Source organism: Bos taurus, chromosome 6, assembly GCF_002263795.3.
Source record: "Bos taurus isolate L1 Dominette 01449 registration number 42190680 breed Hereford chromosome 6, ARS-UCD2.0, whole genome shotgun sequence".
NCBI classification, from domain to species: domain Eukaryota; kingdom Metazoa; phylum Chordata; class Mammalia; order Artiodactyla; family Bovidae; genus Bos; species Bos taurus.
The window spans coordinates 1,468,994-1,488,185 of NC_037333.1; the positions used below are offsets into that span (position 1 = coordinate 1,468,994).

The 19,192-nt window shown below is 38.6% G+C and overlaps 1 long non-coding RNA gene and 1 pseudogene across 1 annotated transcript in view; one reads left to right on the forward strand and one right to left on the reverse strand.

The window, feature by feature from the left end:
- Positions 1-19,192, forward strand: part of LOC132345468 (uncharacterized) — an 890,490-nt gene that overhangs the window by 508,623 nt on the left and 362,675 nt on the right. The window contains exon 4 of the long non-coding RNA XR_009494809.1: positions 4,503-4,708. This is a non-coding gene — a long non-coding RNA (uncharacterized lncRNA). The remainder of the gene's footprint in view (positions 1-4,502; positions 4,709-19,192) is intronic.
- Positions 9,998-10,799, reverse strand: LOC101907838 (glutamine synthetase-like; annotated as a pseudogene).

The window sequence follows — 19,192 nt, forward strand, 5'->3', positions numbered from 1 at the left end:
TAGAGAGCATACAAAAAGTATACTAAAAGAATAATGAGACAAATATATTAAAAAAATATTTTGTATGTTCCTCTTCAACTAGTTAAAAAGGAGTATTTCAAACACACGAAAAGCTAGTATTTTACATGCAAAGAGGATTATTTCTCCATTTGTTGATTAAATATAAACTATGCATGCTAAATTGAATAGCACTTAGTTTTTTCAAAAACTAAGAATTGTAAGAAAATGGTATATGTCTTGTACCAAATGGTGGCTGACACAATGTAACTCTATGATCAGAGAGTTGCAGCAGCTCGGTTTGCTTCTTTATAAATTTGGATTACTATACTGCAGAAAATAGCAAACATGACAACAGTAATTACTATTTGTTAAGCCATCTATTATCTGGCGATTAATGTATCAGGCTCTCTTACATATGTAAGTTACCTAACTTGGCTCTCACCATAAGTTTTCTGGGCAGAATAATTGTCTCCAATGATCAGAGAAGGGGGCTTCTCTCATAAGCTCAGTCAGTAAAGAATCTGCCTGCAATGCAGGAGACCAGGTTTCTATTCCTGGTCAGGAAGATCCCTGGAGGAGGAAATGGCAACCCACTCCAGTATTCTTGCCTGGAAAATCCCATGGACAGAGGAGCCTGGCAGGCTACAGTCCATGGGTTTCAAGAGTTCAGACACGACTTAGCAACTAAACCGCCACCAACAGAGAAGGGAACTAAGGTTCTAAGAGGTGTATGATTTGCCAGATTCCCACATACATTCAATGACAGACTAAAGATTAACTATAACACTGCCTGACTCGAAACACCTTTAAAACAGCTTGTTATTAGAGAGACTGACTGATGAACTGCAGAGCAACTAGTATTGGTGGTGCAGGTTCATTAAGGTGCCCTGATTATGGCCTTCCTCACAGTGCACATCACAAAGCCTGTTAATGGGTATTCTTAGAACTTTAGTAACAACACCACCCAGCTCAATGCATTCTGTCATAACGTCTTTGCTTTCATTGTAGTGGGCAAAAACAAATATATTACAGCACAAGCTCTGATTCTGCTACATCATTTCCTCAAGAATGCAAACCCAAAAGCGTTCTAAAGATAAAAATCTAGAAAATAAATTTTTAAAGGGTAGAATAAATGATTTGAAACATAGAGGATCTAACCTATTTTTATGCGAAAGTCGCTCAGTTGTCTCCAACTCTTTGCGAACTCAGGCCTATATGGGTCCATGGAATTCCCAGGGCCAGAATACTGGAGTGGATAGCCATTCCCTTCTCCAAGGAATTCTTCCCAACCAGGATCGAACAGGGTCCCCTGCATATGCTGGCAGATACCTACTTTTATGCCAGATTATAAATCATTGAACTGAAAATATAAGTGGTTGGCAAGACATTATTTCCTGAAAATTTTCACAGATGGTAAGTCACTCTGGATGTCAGATAATCAAACTAGTACCTGAATTTTAGGAAATGAATTTCATTTACTCCCACAAGGGCTCTGCAAACCACAGCAATACTGAACAACTTTATCTAAACTATATTTACTGAATGATTACTGAATTGGATAGAATTTATAATGTATCTTCAGTCCTCTGGAGAAAACTGAGGAAGAAGAACACTGAGTAGAATATAAGAAGTACTTATTCCCAGACACACAATGGAGAAATAATTTATAATTTGTTTGAAAATCAAATGCAATCCGAACTATAATTTCTATTATGAATTATACATAATTTTAAATTTGATATAATTTCATTCATAGAGAATAGCTATCTAAGAAAATGTTTACTGGCTGACATGAACACCTTTAAAACAGCTTGTTAATAGAGAGCATTGATTGATGCTTTATTTTATTAAATAAAACTGCATCAATATAATTAAGCAGTAAAAATATAGATTACTATTTAGAACTTTAATATTAACTGGTGGCTTTTCATCTGTTACACACAAAGTCTGCAATTGCCCAAGGGTCATTTTTTCTAAAAGTAGCTACAATCAGCATATGAATAAGATATGACAGAAAGTAATGACCATTTAGTTCATATTAAATTACCACATAAAGTTTCCATTTAAAACAGAGTTCAGTGCATCTGGAATCATATTGTTCAATAATCTACTTTTTGTTTTAAAGAAGAAACTACCATATATTTTATTACTAAAATCACTTACAAATAAAGACAACCATTTGCTGTTACATGGAATCTATATATGTTGAATGCTAGAAAAACATTTAATAACTTCACTTGAGGGTACTACATAAAGAGTTACAAAGCATGTGGTTAGATTATACAATATGTGTGAAGCATAAGACAGATCATGATGCATTCTAGGCACTCAAAAAGTTAAGTTACAAACACCTAGGAACAGAATGGAAATCACAGAGTTCAGGCATATAGAAGGCAAGATAGATAGGAGGAAGAAGCGAAATGAGGTGAAAGTAATGGTGGGAAGATTTCTTCCTCATTTGCTCTGGGATCCCTTTACCCACTGTATATAACTATATACAATTGTAAAGAAATATAAAACTGGGGAAACATATTACACACATGTTTCCAGGCAGTGGTCAACCAAGTAGCACAGACCAGTGATTTTTAAAAAAAGAAAACAATGAGAAGGTTCCTATGATTTTCTGGTTTTCTGCTTTGAGGCAAATTCTGGATTCTGGTTCAAAGAACAAAACCAGAACCTGGTTGCCTATCTTAATTGAGGAGATACAGATTGAGATGCAGGGAAATGAAGATGGCTAAAATTTGTGAAGAACTGGAAAGGACCTCAGGGAAAGAGCTCCAGAAATCTGTATAAGGTTCCCCTTGAGTGATACACTAGCACGCATGTTCATGAGATTACACTCTGCAAAGAAGGAATTAAAGAGGAGTACCTGAGTAACAGAAGCCAAGCAAATCCCAGAGGAGATACGGAGTTCAAGATCCAGCAAGTGAGAGAGGAGAGACTTTGTCGAATAATGGGATACTCAGCAGAGATCAGCAGACAAGTATATATGAGAGTAAATTCAACTATAGACATTCACAAACAAAGTGTAAAAGCCAGCCTTTATAAAACAAACTAAACCTCAAGCAAATGATCTGCAGGTTAAAACAAAAGTAGTTCACTTTTTATTTATTTATTATTTTATTTTTAATTTTAATTTTATTTTTAAACTTTACATAATTGTATTAGTTTTGCCAAATATCAAAATGAATCTGCCACAGGTAAAGGAAGATAGCAACATTTAGTTTCTCAACAATGGAATATCTGCACTGAATAAAAACTAATTAGACATAAAAAGATGCAGCAAAATATTATTAATAGTCAAGATTAATGTCATTGATAAGGAATCTAAAAAAATATAGAAGTGATGGAGTTAGCAAACAGTCATTATAATAGCTATATAAATTGGCTCAGAGGGAAACAAATGCAGGAAGGAGATGAAAAATATTTTTTAAAAGCAAGTGAAACCTATAACTTTAAGTAATATAATATCTGAAATGAAGTTTTACTAAATAGATTGAAAACAAAATTAGACACTGCATTGAAAGTACGTGTATTACAATAAGAAAAGAGTCTGTCATTTTAAAACAGAATACCAAATATCCTAGCAAAGAAGACATGATAACAGGAGAAAAGGGATTTTTTAAAAGTGAATATATTTTAATGACTCACTCCATGGGGATATTTATTTATTTATTTATTTTTGGAAGAGCAGAAATTTAGATTAGCCATTTATTTTCTCCAAATTGCATAACTATAAAGGGGACAATAAAGTCCTTAGCAGAGTCAGAAGCACGGGAGTTGCAGTAAAGCAGAAATGAGTGCTGTGAGGCTCCAAGTCTTGGAGTAACAATACCTCTGACTCGTGTTGCGGATATCTTACTGAGAAAGGTACAGGCAGCAGTCAGCTCTCTTTAATAACCAGCTGAAGAAAGACATTTGCACTGTTCCCAGTCTCTGTCTCTTATTTTTTAATGCCTCATTAGATGCTCTTCACTTTAAGGTAGATCCTTTGACCTAAGCAGATTATTGCACATGCATTAAGGACACAGCCAACTAGCCATTCTTCTCAAGGAAGAGATTTAGCTCCAAATAGGACACTAAGCTCTTCAGCCTTCTGCTTATTTACCTAGTCAGCAGGATGCAGTATCTCTGGGTGCTTAGTGGACTCCTGGGGAATCAGGAAAAAACAAAAGCAGAGGCGGCAGCGGCTGCAAATGTGGTTGCTAATAAGGGCCTGCAAGACCTAGGTTTCCTTGGTTTCTGTGACATTTATTAGGTACCATAGAAATTGAATTGTCTCCCATAATTTTTCTAGGGGAGAGGGGGTGCTCCAGTGACAAAACGGTACAGTACAGTTATGATTTGCAGTAAATTGTCCTTTTGAGATGCAACAGTCTCTGTACTATTTGCTCTTGCATTTCTTTTTGATTCTCTTTCAGTATGTTTGATCTTTTGGCCAGAGATCCTGGCTTCTGCTGCACAGTTTCTCAAACACTATTTTTCCCCTTTTTGTTTAGAACTGAGCTTGGCAAAGCCAGGATATGAACTGTGCAGGTGGGCTCCTCAGGGTGAGTGAAGAGATAAGGGATCCAGTCAGGGACTGGCCGCCTGCAGCCCTGCCAATATGCCCCTCCACCAGATTTCCGTAATCCCCGCCCGGGAGATGGCCGGCAATGGGAGAAGTTCCATGTGCAGAAACAAAGAGAAGAGCAAGGAAGTCGAGGTAAGAGGAGGTTTGATTTGATAAACTAGAACAGCCAAGCCGACTGCAGCCAGCACTGCTCTGTGTGCCCTGGAGTGGCTGGGGCTCCAGAGCAGCTGGGCAACCCCTCCCAGTGTGTGATGGTCCCCTGGAAGAGAAGGGCTGGTGACTACTAGGAACACAGGAAGTGTAACCTCTGCTTCCTGAATGGAGGAACCAAATCCATGAGGACACTTGCTGCTTGAAAGAGACACACTTCTACCTCTGTCCTGGCATCCAATGGAGTCACTTTACCCTCAGGTGGCTCTGACACTGCTGTCATCCATTTTCAGACATCAACAGCAGCTGTTGATGGCTGCTAATTTTGCTCACTGTCCATTAAGCTAGAATGTTTGAAAATAACTTTCTTAACAGAGTGATAGGGAAGCAAAAGCTGTGACATATGTGTTACTGACAATATAGCGTGAATTAGGACAACATTCCACTGCCTCGTACAATCTACTGCTTCCGTAGCCATTCTCAGGGATGTATTTGGATTACTTTTGCTTGTTGTCTCTTTTGCTTATATTTTTTTTTCTTCTTCATTAAAAAATATTTGAAACTTACATGGGCTAGAAAAATATAATATTCAACTTATTACATTTAGGCTTTATTTTGCTGTGAAATCGAGCAAGATCTGTTCTAAGTGAAACTGCTTGAAAGATGTCAGGAACTTATTTCAAAGCTTTTTAAGGAGATTGAGCAAGCTGAAGGATATTGGGTGAAAATATTATAAACGCTGTTGCATTCCTTTAAACGGATCTTGAGATGGAATGTCAGAATTTGTAATCCTCTTACTCCCTCAATATAGCTGTTGTCTCAGGACTCGTTAACTTCGTGGAAAATGAAATCTTCCAACCTCCAGCTCTGTATGTTCATCTTTTTTTTTTTTTTTTTTCTTAAGAATGGGTGGTGGAGACAGAGAGGGCAGGGAAACAAAACCCAAACAACCAACTAACCAAACAAACCCAAAGGAACTGGAGTGTCAAGGAGAGCCTGACAGACAGAGAAATGAGCTCAAATCACCTTCAAGTGAGAAAAGACATGTGTAGCCTCTTTGTACTGATTTTGAAAATGTCACTGAAGAGTTAGCAGATTGTGATCTGTCTAAAGTCTGCAGGAAACATCAGAAGATGTGTCTGACTCACGTAGACACTTTTACACTAGTCATCACCATGCCATAGACACATGGCCTATTTGTAAGATTTTTGAGAACGAAATATCTCTACAAAGTGAGGAAGTGTATCAGCGTAATATTTATTGGAAATACTCTCTGTGATATGTATCTGTCCTTTGACTTGGTGGAATGATTGCTAGAACATCAAAATAATCATCTCAAATTTATTGGAGTGAGGTAGGGAGTGGGGGACACTGATTGGTTCTGAAAATGTGTGTGGAAATGTTAAAAGTGAGATTTGTAAAAGATACACACTGCTTACTCATCATCTAGGTTCTTTGGGTGATCCTAAAATAGTATGGAAGGAAACTTCATATGAGAGTATTGAGTGGAAATTTTGCATAATATCCAGAATGATCAACTTCTGAATGACATTTGGAAATGAAAATGCTGTTTTTATCCCAGTCCTCCACCACCTTTCTTTGGCATTATGTCAACACCAGCAATTTCCTGTCTACTTGGCCATGAATCAGATAAAGCTTGGGTGGCTTATGTGACTTTTTAAATAAATCACACGTCTTTTTTTTTTTTAACTTGTTAGAAATAATAATAAAATTACTCAATCTCAAATAAAAATAGCCACAGTCTTCATCCAGATATTGATGTTAAGCCACATCTTGAATTCTCAAACATCTTTTGAAAAATTAACCATTTATGAGCAGCTTAGTTTCTTCGGGGGCAAACACACTTATTTTGTGAGAGTGTGAGTCAGGAGACATTCTTAAGAGCAAACTGGGTTAATTATGAGAGAAATAAATGAAACTCCTAGTTTACACAATATTTTTTAAAAGAGATGTTGTTCTGTGCATCAGAAAGGGAACCACATTTCAGGCTAAAGAATATCTTGGTTTTCTATTGGATGGAGTTAAAAGTATCTCTTTAAGAGTATATTTGAAACATTCCATTAAATCTCATGGGCTATTAAATAGTTTGTCTTGATGGACTAAATAGTTTCTCTTGATGGTCCATAAAAGTTGTGAATGCCATTTAAGGTGGATAAATTAAAAAGCATGCCAAGAAAACAGCAAAATTCTGTAAAGCAATTATCCTTCAATAAAAAATAAATAAATTAAAAAAAGAAAAGCATGCTCTTGTGTGGGGAAAGCAAAAAGAATCTATTCAGGACAATAATTTTTGTAATTCCAAGTGCTGATTCCCTCTAAAAAAGGAAAGCCATCTTATGCACATGGGAGCAGTTCCTGATGGTTGAGCAAATGAGACAGCTCTTCCTCTGAGGTTTCCTTAGTGCACTTTTTCTTGTCCTGAAGTTTTCCAAAGGATACATGTGCATATGGGGCCAACCATCTAATTTCAAATTTAAGACTTTGCTAATGTAAATGTGAGTCAATTCAACTTGTTCTATTAGAAACTTAGAATCTCTCAAATAAATTAATCTATTAACTTGACATCAGTTTTTGTTTTAAGGCATATTTAAAGAAAAGTGTGGAAACTCTTTCTTAGTTACTATTGCACTCCAGAAGATTTAAGCTGTAAAAAATAAACAGATTAGGGTGTTAAAAAATAATAAATATAACCCTAAGCTTTATAATGAATATACATTTTGATGCATTTTGTGTGCTGTATAGTTATTTATCTACTTAGGTAATAAGCCCAGAAGTGCAAAATGCAAAATAAAATATTCCATCTAGTTTGAGTATAGCTGGTATTAGTGCTCAAGAGCATGGTCTGTCACTAAGTTGTGTCTGACTCTTTACTACCCCACAGACTGTCTCCCACCAGGCACCTCTATCCATGGAATTTTCCAGGCAAGAATATAAGAGTGGGTTGCCATTTCCTTCTCCAGTTAGTGCTCAAGGGAAGGATGCAAATTATTCTTCTAGGAGGTCCTTGAATGCTTAAAGGATAGTATATCTCAGACTTGGATTCCAGACATAAAGTTTTATCAGCACAACCAGAGATGATTAATTTCTTACAAAGTCAATGGACTCGTCAAAATTATAGAAGGTTTATATACAATCCAGTTAATCAAATGTATCAATCTATACTTGGATATATTATTAGTGATGGACTTGACTGAATGTTCCAAGAAAGTTCTGGAAATCAGCAATCAGACTTTTCTTTGTATCATGGAATCAGGTTAGTTCATCCACATCTGCAGAAAGCCAAAAAGCACCCCTCTGATTAGGTCCATAGCTCTCCAAAGTTCTCCAGAGCTCTTCTTCTTTCATTGAGGGCAGAGGCTGATAAGTTTAGGTTCTTTAAATATTATTTGCATACTTTTCTAAGTGACCACTCACTTTTCTATTCATTCATTATTTTTCCTTTTTTTTTTTTTTTTTTGGTAAGGACAAAGGTGAGGTTTATTTTTATTATAAAAGAAAAAAAATAATAACTCCTCAGGAATCTTAACAAAAGAAGGGAATATTTCACACTCAGAGAACAGATACAAAATTATACAAAAAACATACAAAATTATAACTGTTTAGACTCCAGACTTGTCCCATCTCCTCCAGAGCAGAGATGGGGAGGAGACAGCTGAAGCAAACAAGCAATTCTGAAAAACAAAGACTTAGAAACCCTACAAATGTGATTAAAATCTAACTTCTGTTTTGCTTTTTTTGTTGTTGTTAATATATCAAAAGGCCTGCTTTAGTGACATGATAGTCCCACTGGAAAATAACCCCAATGCCCCCTTGTCAGTAACATACTCAAGTTGACCAACCAACTCATATTTCCAAACCATATGTGTGCAAGTACATGTGTGTCTTTTAAACCCGGGGCTCAGTGGATGGCTACTGCTATCTTGGACTTCCAACTATTAATCAACCAATGTCAGCCTCCTCAGAAGTGAAAGCAGGGCAGAGAGAAGCCCTGAAGTGATAGTGAGGTAATAACAGCCCCAAACAGCCAACTTTTCCAGCACAGCCTCCCCCATCCCCAACCCAACTCAAAAGAAGATCCTTAATTTCTAAGCAGACTACTTGTCTCAAATTTGGGTTCCCTGTAACCAGAATGGCTTTTCTCCCTAAAGAGAAAACAGACATTTATCGGCACACCCAGGTATATAAATATTTTGTTTTTAAATTTAAGTATAAAAATACTACTCTGCTTTGTGTTATAAATGGAAGACCCCACAATGAGAATCTTTTCTTTTAAAGTAACCCTGTGTACGAGACAGCAAAAGAGACACTGATGTATAGATCAGTCTTATGGACTCTGTTGGAGAGGGAGAGGGTGGGAAGATTTGGGAGAATGGCATTGAAACATGTATAATATCATGTATAAAACGAGTTGCCAGTCCAGGTTCAATGCACGATACTGGATGCTTGGGGCTTGTGCACTGGGAAGACCCAGAGGGATGGAATGGGGAGGGAGAAGGGAGGAGGGTTCAGGATGGGGAACACATCTATACCTGTGGTGGATTCATTTCGATATTTGGCAAAACTAATACAATATTGTAAAGTTTAAAAATAAAATAAAATTTTAAAAATTAAAAAAAAAAATTAAAAAAATTAAAAAAAATCCATCCATTTATGCTGATTCTGTCAGGGCATTGAGTCCCAGGGAAGGGAAGCTCACACCTGCAGACCTAGGGTGTTTTCCTACCTGACTTCCCACCCTTTCTTCTCACCTAATTCTCACTTTTAGTAGAAAGTTGGTTACAAACTCATAAGTAATGGAACTTCCCACCAAGAAGGGAAATCCTAACCTAACCACAGAATCCAGTACCCTTCCCCCCGCCCCCCACCCAACAACCACTTAGAAAAATCCTCCACATCCCTTCACAATGACTAGGCTCTCTGTCCAGACAGCTATGCCAATTGGACAAACACACCTGATTAAGTGGAAGCAGTGGTTATGTCCCCCCACGCCAACTAATGCACTAGAAAGCTTCAGTGACAGGAAAAAGAAAAGCGTGGAGGTAGGTAGGTGGTTGTGAAGTGATTAAGAACTTGACCCCCTCAATCCTGACCACAGGAAACAAGAGATATTAACTGGGTGTGAGGAATTAAAAAAAAAAAAAAAAAGAAAGACCTTGATATTCCCCCCTTTGAGTTATAGCTATAAAGACACTGAGAGGGGCAAGAATGGGAGCAAGATGTAGCATTAGGAGGGGTTTGGAGGCTACAAGTCTAGTCCACGTGGTACTGGTACTGGAAGGGCTCATGGCCAGTTTGTTCAGAAGACCACGACCTGTGCAAGATGAAGCGGGCTGCCCAGAGACGATCTCCCACATTGACTCCTGCACAGGGCCCTAACTGGAATCTCCACTGCACAGGCATGGCTTTGGTGTCTGTGCCCCTGATCTTGATGCCAGCATACAAGCAGGCCTGGCAGTGAGCCTCCACAATGTCCCTGCCGTAGGCCTTGTCCTCTCCCACACTGCAGTAGTATGGACCTTGGGGCCCAGGAGAGCCATTGGAAGGCCAACCAAAGAGGAGCCTTCTGTGCCCCTGAGGGTACATTCCTGCTTCATTTCAAACCAGGGGTGCTGGTTGCTCACCATGTCCATTATCCATTTACAGGGGTGCCATAAATTGGTCTCTGCAGGCTTTGGGGTTGTACTTGAAGACTTCACAGAACACCAGCTTGTTGGGGTCCTTGCAGAAAGGGTCCCAAAACATGGCAGGAGGGACAAGATACATGTCACTGTTGGAGCCTTCAGACCTAAAAGTCCTAGAGCCATCCAAATTTCAGTCAGGCAACTCTTCTATGCACTTGGGCTCAGAATCCGAGGTTCAGGTCTTACAGCACAGTCCTTCTGCAGTACCGTCGATCCAGATATACATAGTTTGGACTTTCTTGCCCTGAGGTAGGGCCATGTACACCTGGCTGATGGCTTTGTCCAAGTGGGAGCTGACCGAGGTGGCCGTGGTGGAAGGTGTTCTGGGTGCCATGCAAGCGACAGGCTGGGCAGGCCGCGAGAGCGCAGTGAGGAGAAGAGACGGGCAGGCCGGGGTGCTGCTGAGAGAGCCTGCTCTTCTCTCATTCTTGGCTCTCCACTTTTTTCCTTCTTTTTAACATATGTTAGCATCCCTTATTTAGAGAAGGAGATAGCAACCCACTCCAGTGTTCTTGCCTGGAGAATCCCAGGGACAGAGGAGCCTGGTGGGCTGCCGTCTATGGGGTCGCATAGAGTCAGACACAACTGAAGCGACTTAGCAGCAGCAGCAGCAACATCACTTATGTGACAATTAACTCACATTAGGGATCTGGGCCTATAAGACATCTGTCTTTTACAAGCGGAATCAAATTCTGAGACCTCAAGGGTAATTGAATTTCATACTCTATGGCAGGAATGTGTAAGGATAGTACAAATTCCAGTGTTTAGTTAACCTGTCGCACATACTCCTTAGAACACTCATTTATAATCAAATGTCCCTAAGATCCGTTGTATTTCAAATGTAGAGACGAATCAGAAACCATACTCACTGTCACTGCCAGCTGCACTGCGTGTCACCCAGCCCTCATTAGCACACTCCCTTACCCCTCAGATGACAGAGCTGTGTCAGAGGAGAAGAGGCTGGAACTCCTGGCATCTAACCTTTCCTCACTCTCAAACTGACCATGTGTGACAACCATGCTTTAGAAAGGGTTTCAGGGAAAGAAAATAATAATTTCCCCCCAAAAAAACAAATACACTTCTGCTTACATGTGCATTTTCCTTCACTTCTTTCACAATATTATGATATTTCTATATTTTTATTTTTCCTCCCTCTTCCTGTGATATCCCTTTTAAGTATTCTATTTGTCTCTCCAACAATAGTCCAGGTAACTGCTGATCTCTTATGTGGCAATACCTTCATGAACTTCAGCAAATTAAGAAATAAAAAAGTATGGATTTTGGAATATTCTTCATTTTGAAATAGTGGCTATATTATAGACTCATTATTTCTATCTTTAGTAGAAAATTGTAAAATTTAAATAGCACATTCAATCTCATGACCAGAGCCTAATTTGATATTAGCCAATCTAATTTCAAAGTTCTGTGTGTTTCTTTCCAATTAAGGTACCACACCACAAACTTTTCCCATTGCTTAACCAAAATTTGTGGATCAAGGGGTTCCTGAATCAGATATTCCCTTAAAATTTATTCTTGTTAATTTCACAGCTGAATCCCACAGAGAATGAATAGCTTGATTATGCCATAGGAGTAGTTAGTGGTAAGTGAAAGTGAGTGTTAGTTGCTCGGTTGTGTCTGACTCTTTCCAATCCCATGGATTATAGCCTGCCAGGCTCCTTTGTCCATGAAATTCTCCAGGCAAGTTATTGGAGTGGGTAGCCATTTCCTCCTCCAAGGGATCTTCCTGACCTGGGGATTGAACCTGTGTCTCCTGCATTGCAGGCAGATTGTTTCCTCCCTGAGACACCAGGGAGTGGCAAAGTTGGGACAAATTTATGGGCCTTCTGACTGCCAGGCTCTTTGTTCTTTCTAATATTGCTGAATTTAATAATATTTTTTTTTCTTTCAAGGCACAACATTACAATCCCTAGACTTAAAATAGTTCAAAATTGCTAACCTCTGAATGGCGGAGTTTACATTTCTTATTGTAAGAGTTAGTTGGCCATGACTCATAGGTTAGATGGACTATTAAATGTATCTAATTTGTAGAATATAACCAGAATTAAATCAATTAAAATTTAGAAAATAAGGTAAAAATGAATAATAATGCTGAAAATTGTTTGGTAGAGAGGATACTAGACTGAGATTCAATTTATCTAAAATGTAGTCCTAGCTTCACTAAAACCTTTTAACCTTGAGAAACTCACTTACCATCTCAAGCTTGTCCCCTAGAGAAAAATGTCATGTTTACTGGTAAATGTACAGAAAGTAACTTTGCTAGATTTCATTTTAAAAATAAGAGTCTTTGATTTATTTATTTTTTCTGATACTCCTTTAACACACATGCTGGAGAAGGAAATAGCAACCCACTCTAGCACTGTTGCCTGGAAAGAATGGACAGAGGAGCCTGGTGGGCTACAGTTCATAGGGTAGCAAAGAGGCGAACACAACTGAGTAACTGAGCACACCGTTAACATAATCATGAGGTCAGGCTTCCAGTTTGGCTCAGGCAGAATGGGATTCACCTTCAGTGGACATCTCTCGTTTCCATTGTATATCATCCATTCTGCTTTCTGGAAACTGGCTCAGAGAACCAGTCTTGCCCATCTCATGACAGCCTTGATGGGTTTAAAAAAATCAGTACATTGTAATACCCTTTCATAGCCCCTGAGCACAGAAAATGGCTCAGGACTAGAAACTTAACTCCATCAGAACCAAAGCACATATAAAGCCTTTAGTAAAGTGCTGAAAGTTATGACCAACCTAGATAGCATATTAAAAAGCAGAGACATTACTTCGCCAACAAAGATCTGTCTAGTCAAGGCTATGGTCTTTCCAGTGGTCATGTATGGATGTGAGAGTTGGACTGTGAAGAAAGCTGGGCACCAAAGAATTAATGCTTTTGAACTGTGGTGTTGGAGAAGACTCTTGAGAGTCCCTTGCACTGAAGGAGATCTAACAAGTCTATTCTAAAGGAGATCAGTGCTGGGTGTTCATTGGAAGGACTGATGCTGAAGCTGAAACGCCAATACTTTGGCCACCTCATGTGAAGAGTTGACTCATTGGAAAAGACTCTGATGCTGGGAGGGATTGGGGGCAGGAGGAGAAGGGGATGACAGAGGATGAGATGGTTGGATGGCATCACTGACTCGATGGACATGGGTTTGGGTGAACTCCGGGAATTGGTGATGGACAGGGAGGCCTGGCGTGCTCCCATTCATGGGGTCGCAAAGAGTCGGACACGACAGCAACTGAACTGAACTGAACTGAACTGAGGAAGAGAAGCCTTGCTGTTCCTGAAGACCTCTGGAATAGACTAGCTCTCTTCTTCTGGATGGTTTATGTGAGGACATGAGTTCTGCAACTGAATATTGTAAGGAAAAAGTTTGGGGCTTGTAGGGGACCAGGAAGTCCTGTGGGTGCTGGGGCTATTATAAATAGGTAGGACAGAAGGAAAGAAAGAAAATATAGATTCTGCATGATGTTTGTTGAGCCACTGGGTCAATCCTTCCTTAAAGCCAACCCTTATTCAAAACAAAATGACTTTCCAATGAAGTGATTCAATATATGTTCTTAATTATTTAAGCCATTTCCTTGTTTAGTTGTTACATCAATTATAGCATGACAGGCTCCTAATTGATTCTTCTGCAAAGTGTAATTTCAGTTGTTTCCTGTGTTGTTACCTGTGCAGCAGCTAATTCCTGAGCATGGAAAGAACTGCACTCCAGGTAAAGCTGTCACAAACATTAATTTATGAATACCCTGTCCACATAAGCTGTCCCAAGTGTTGCAGTGGTAAAGAATCCCCTTGCCAAGGAGACACAGGGGGTTCTGGTTCTATCCCTGGGTCTGAAAAAGATCCCCTAGAGAAGGAAATGGCAACTCACTCCAGTAATCTTGCCTGGAAAATCCCATGGACAGAGCAGCCTAGCGGGCTACAGTCTGTGGGGTTGCAAAGAGTTGGACACAAATGAGCAACTGAACACATGCAGACATTTACCCAGAATGATCTGTATTAGCCAAGGGAAGTGCATTTTGAGCAGGTGTGAGCCTGACACTACAGGGAGAATGCCGGGGGGTGGAAAGGCTAATTCTCTTTCTATTTTTCCACTTTCCAAGGCTCTCTTGAGTCTAAATTGAATGGTAGAGTCCCATGTGCTTAGAGTTAATTCCTCTGAGTATACTAATAGTATTGAAGTAATTTTCTATAATGAAAACCAGGAAATTTCTATATTATTATTTGCTTTCAATTAAAATTATCATAATTCACATTAATTTTTCTTGTTTAAAACAAATGTTATGGATAATTGCATTAATAAATAAGACTGAATAACACATTTTATTGACTATTAAATGAAAATAGTAATTGTTGGCACACCCTGGTCAGTAAATTGTGGGCTCAGTTAGGCAGATAGATTATTAAAATTCCTGCCTGGCATAGATTTTATAAATTATTGTGAATGTGCAGCTGATTTAGTGGCTCTGTAATCATTGTGTTATAAAGGTTGTTGAACAAAATTATTGATGTGGAAGTGTGTAGGGACATGGGAGGAGCAGATGTACCTACCCATGTTTTATTAATTAGGATATTTAGAACTTGTGGATTAGCCAATATTTAACTCGATTCTTTGCAGCACAAAAGAAGCACTGAGGATGCCAACACGGATTTAGAATCCCTCAGTCTGAGGTACTGCTGAAGGGGGAGGACGGCAGCATGAGCATTGCTTTTCTCCAGCTCATTCCTACAAAATCACCCTGAGCCACTTGCAGCGCCTTCACAGCCTCCAGTTGGGGATGAGAAATGACATCTATTCAATGCTCATTCTCTCTCCTGTCTCTGCAGCCCTGTTAAATAATTGAAATAGGCATGACATGAGGGTAGAACTGGTGATGATACTTGGCTCTTAAAAGAGGGCAAGGAGACTGAAGCAGAGGCTGGAGTGCTCCTGGGTGTGGGGTTCCTGATGACTCCGTTCATCATCTGTATGCGGCAGGCAAAGAAGACAATTGTAGTGAGCTCTCTTACCCTAACAGCTGACAAAGAATACACATTCTCTGATACAAAGGAGCTCTTTGAATTCTTTAGGATTTGTGCTTTTGATGTCAACAACAAAAAGAGAGTTTCTTAGGAAAGGATTCTGGCACCAGGAAGTTGCTGGACACACAGTGCTTCAGGGCCCAGGGAGGCTCAGGTGTGAGATAGAGTGAATAAACATTTGTGAAGTGAGTCACCTGCTATGTTTGCACAAATAGTCACGTTTTTAAAAGGTAGGAATTATTCCCACCTGTAAACCTAAGAACATTTACTCCTAAATGAGTTCCACACAGTGGTATAGGGCTATGAATGTTTCCTGGCTGAAACTTGTGTGTTTAAGTTGTACAGTTAGAACTCATAGCACAGTTTTACTTTCCAGTTTATTCACAACTATTTTTTACAAAGTTACAAAATATGAAAGAGATTTGTTACTGTAACTTTTACAAAGCTTCAGAAATTTAAATTCTGGCAAGATGTTTTGTTTTAATATAAAAATACTTTCTCTATGACCATTTACGATGAAACTGCTACTGTAGTATATTCAAGTCTTGGAAGAAGTGATGTCCGCCTAGCATAGTAAAGGATTTGCCTATGACTTCAGTGTTAACATCTTACTCATGCATTCTGTTTGGCCTCCAGTGAGAGCATAATAAATACTTCATGCTTTAGAATTAGAGGGAATCTCTCATGTGTTACGTGATCCTATGTGGACAGATCACAGAGTTAAAAACATGTCTGGAGGAAACAAACTGAATTTAAATCTGAACTTTGCCTCTTCTTAGTTGTAGAACCTCCATAAGATAACTTAATACCTCTGTGACTCAGTTTCCTCATGTGTAAAATAGTGACACCTGTGAGAAGTGTCTCATAAAGTTATGAGAATTAAAGTGAGTTCATATTTCTAAATACTAGGAATACCAGGGATAAAATAAACAGCATTGAGTGCTTGATAAATGAAAGTATAAATCAAACCCATATGTTTTACATCAAGCTATTTTATTATTTGTTGTGAATAAGACTCATTAGCACTTTCCACTAGTGAAATGATGAAGACCTATTTATGGTTGCATAAGGTCATAGAGCAAGCATTTTACGATAATGATGATAATTAAAAATAATGAAAATAAAAAGCTAACTCATTGCTATTTGAAGTTTGCCCAATCTCTGACCTTTACATGAATAGATCCTCTGTTTGCCTTAGATAAATGAAACCTAACCTATGACTTTAATGTCTGACCATCAATCTCACAGCTACTGAATCAAGAATTTTGGAGACTCAAGAATTTGTAGAAAAAATACAAACTATCCTTCATTTCTCTTCCATATTTATATTGTCAAGTGTTCTTTACTTATGCTACTATTTCTCAACATTTCATGAGCCTTTAAAATTGAATATTATGAATATTTGTTATTATGATAATTAGTTTTACTTTTCTTCATCTTTATTGGGGTTATGCTCTCAATTTCCTTTTGTTGGTAAAATAAACTATTTATTATATAGAAAAAGCCATGCTATGAAAAAATAAAACAACCGGTGATACTTAATGGGTAAGCTTATTGCAAGTTTACATGCGTAGTATTATCCTGTGAATAACTGAGCACTTAGTTCAGTTCCGTTCAATTGCTCAATCATGTCCAACTCTTTGTGACCCCATGAACTGCAGCATGCCAGGCTTCCCTGTCCATCACCAACTCCCAGAGTTTGCCCAAACTCATGTCCATTGAGTAAGTGATGCCATTCAATCATCTCATCCTCTGTTGTCCCCTTCTCCTCCTGCCTGTATACCAGCATCTGGGTCCTTTTCCAATGAATCAGTTCTTCACATCAGGTGGGCAAAGTATTGGAGCTTTCAGCTTCAGCATCAGTCCTCCCAATGAATATGCAGGACTCATTTCCTTTAGGATTGACTGGTTTGATCTCCTTGCATCCAAGAGACTCTCAAGAGTCTTCTCCAACATCACAGTTCTAAAGTATCAGTTCTTCTACACTCAGCCTTCTTTAGGTCCAGTTCTCACATACATACATGGCTCCTGGAAAAACCATAGGTTTGGCTAGATGGACCTTTGTTGGCAAGGTAATATCTCTGCTTTTTAAAATGCTGTTTATAACAGCCAGGACATGGAAGCAACTTAGATGTCCATCAGCAGATGAATGGATAAGAAAGCTGTGGTACATAATACACAGTGGAGTATTACTCAGCCATTAAAAAGAATACATTTGAATCAGTTCTATTTAGGTGGATGAAACTGGAGCCTATTATACAGAGTGAAGTAAGCCAGAAAGAAAAACACCAATACAGTATACTAATGCATATATATGGAATTTAGAAAGATGGTAACAATAACCCTGTATGAGAGACAGCAAAAGAGACACAGATGTATAGAACAGTCTTTTGGACTCTGTGGGAGAGGGAGAAGGTGGGATGATTTGGGAGAATGGCATTGAAACATGTATAATATCATATATGAAACGAATTGCCAGTCCAAGTTCGATGCATGATACTGGTTGCTTGGGGCTGGTGCACTGGGACAACCCAGAGGGATGGGATGGGGAGGGAGGTGGGAGGGGTGTTCAGGATGGGGTACACATGTATACCTGTGGTGGATTCATGTTGATGTATGGCAAAACCAATACAATATTGTAAAGTAATTAGCCTCCAATTAAAATAAATAAATTTATATTAAAAAAAATAAAATAAAATGCTGTCAAGGTTGGTTATAGCTTTTCCTCCAAGGAGCAAGCATCTTTTAGTTTCATGGCTTCAGTCACCATCTGCAGTGATTTTGGGGCCCAAGAAAATAAAGTCTGTCACTCTTTCCATCATTTACTCATCTATTTGCCATGAAGTAATGGGACCAAATGCCATGATCTTAGTTTTTTGATTGTTGAGTTTTAAGCCAGCTTTTTCCCTCTCCTCTTTCACTTTCATCAAGAAGTTCTTTAGTTCTTCACTTTCTGCCATAAGGGTGGTGTCATCTATGTATCTGACATTATTGATATTTCTCCTGGCAATCTTGATTCCAGCTTTTGCTTCATCCAGCCTGGCATTTTGCATGATGTGCTCTGCATATAAGTTAAATAAGCAGGGTGACAATATACAGCCTTGATGTCCTTCTTTCCCATTTGGAACCAGTGCATTGTTCCATGTCTGGTCTAATTATTGCTTCTTGACCTGCATACAGATTTCTCAGGTGGTAGCTAAGGTAGTCTAGTATTCCCAATCTTTAGGAATTTTACACAGTTTGTTGTGATCCACAAAGTCAAAAGCTTTGGCATAGTCAATAAAGCACTTAGAGAATTGGCAATTGTTTTTTCATTTTTATAAATCAAATTAACACTATCCTTTACAAAATTTTCTCATACCCTTTCTTTTTCTCTTCTTCTGTGACCCCTATAACTGGAATGTTGGTGGGTTTGATTGTCTCAGAGGTCTTTGTGGCTATCCTCAATTCTTTTCATTCTTTCTACTGTATTCTGCTCTTCAGAATGTATTTCCACCATTTTATCTTCCAGCTCACTGATCCTTTCTTCTGCTTCAGATATTCTGTTATTGGTTCCTTATAGAATATTTATAATTTCAGTAATTATGCTGTTTGTCTCTGTAAATTTATTCTTTAATTCTTCTAAGTCTTTGTTAATCGATTCTTACATTTTCTCCATTTTTTTCAAGGTTTTTGGTCATCTTTACTATCATTATTCTGAATTCTTTTTCACTTAGTTTGCCTACT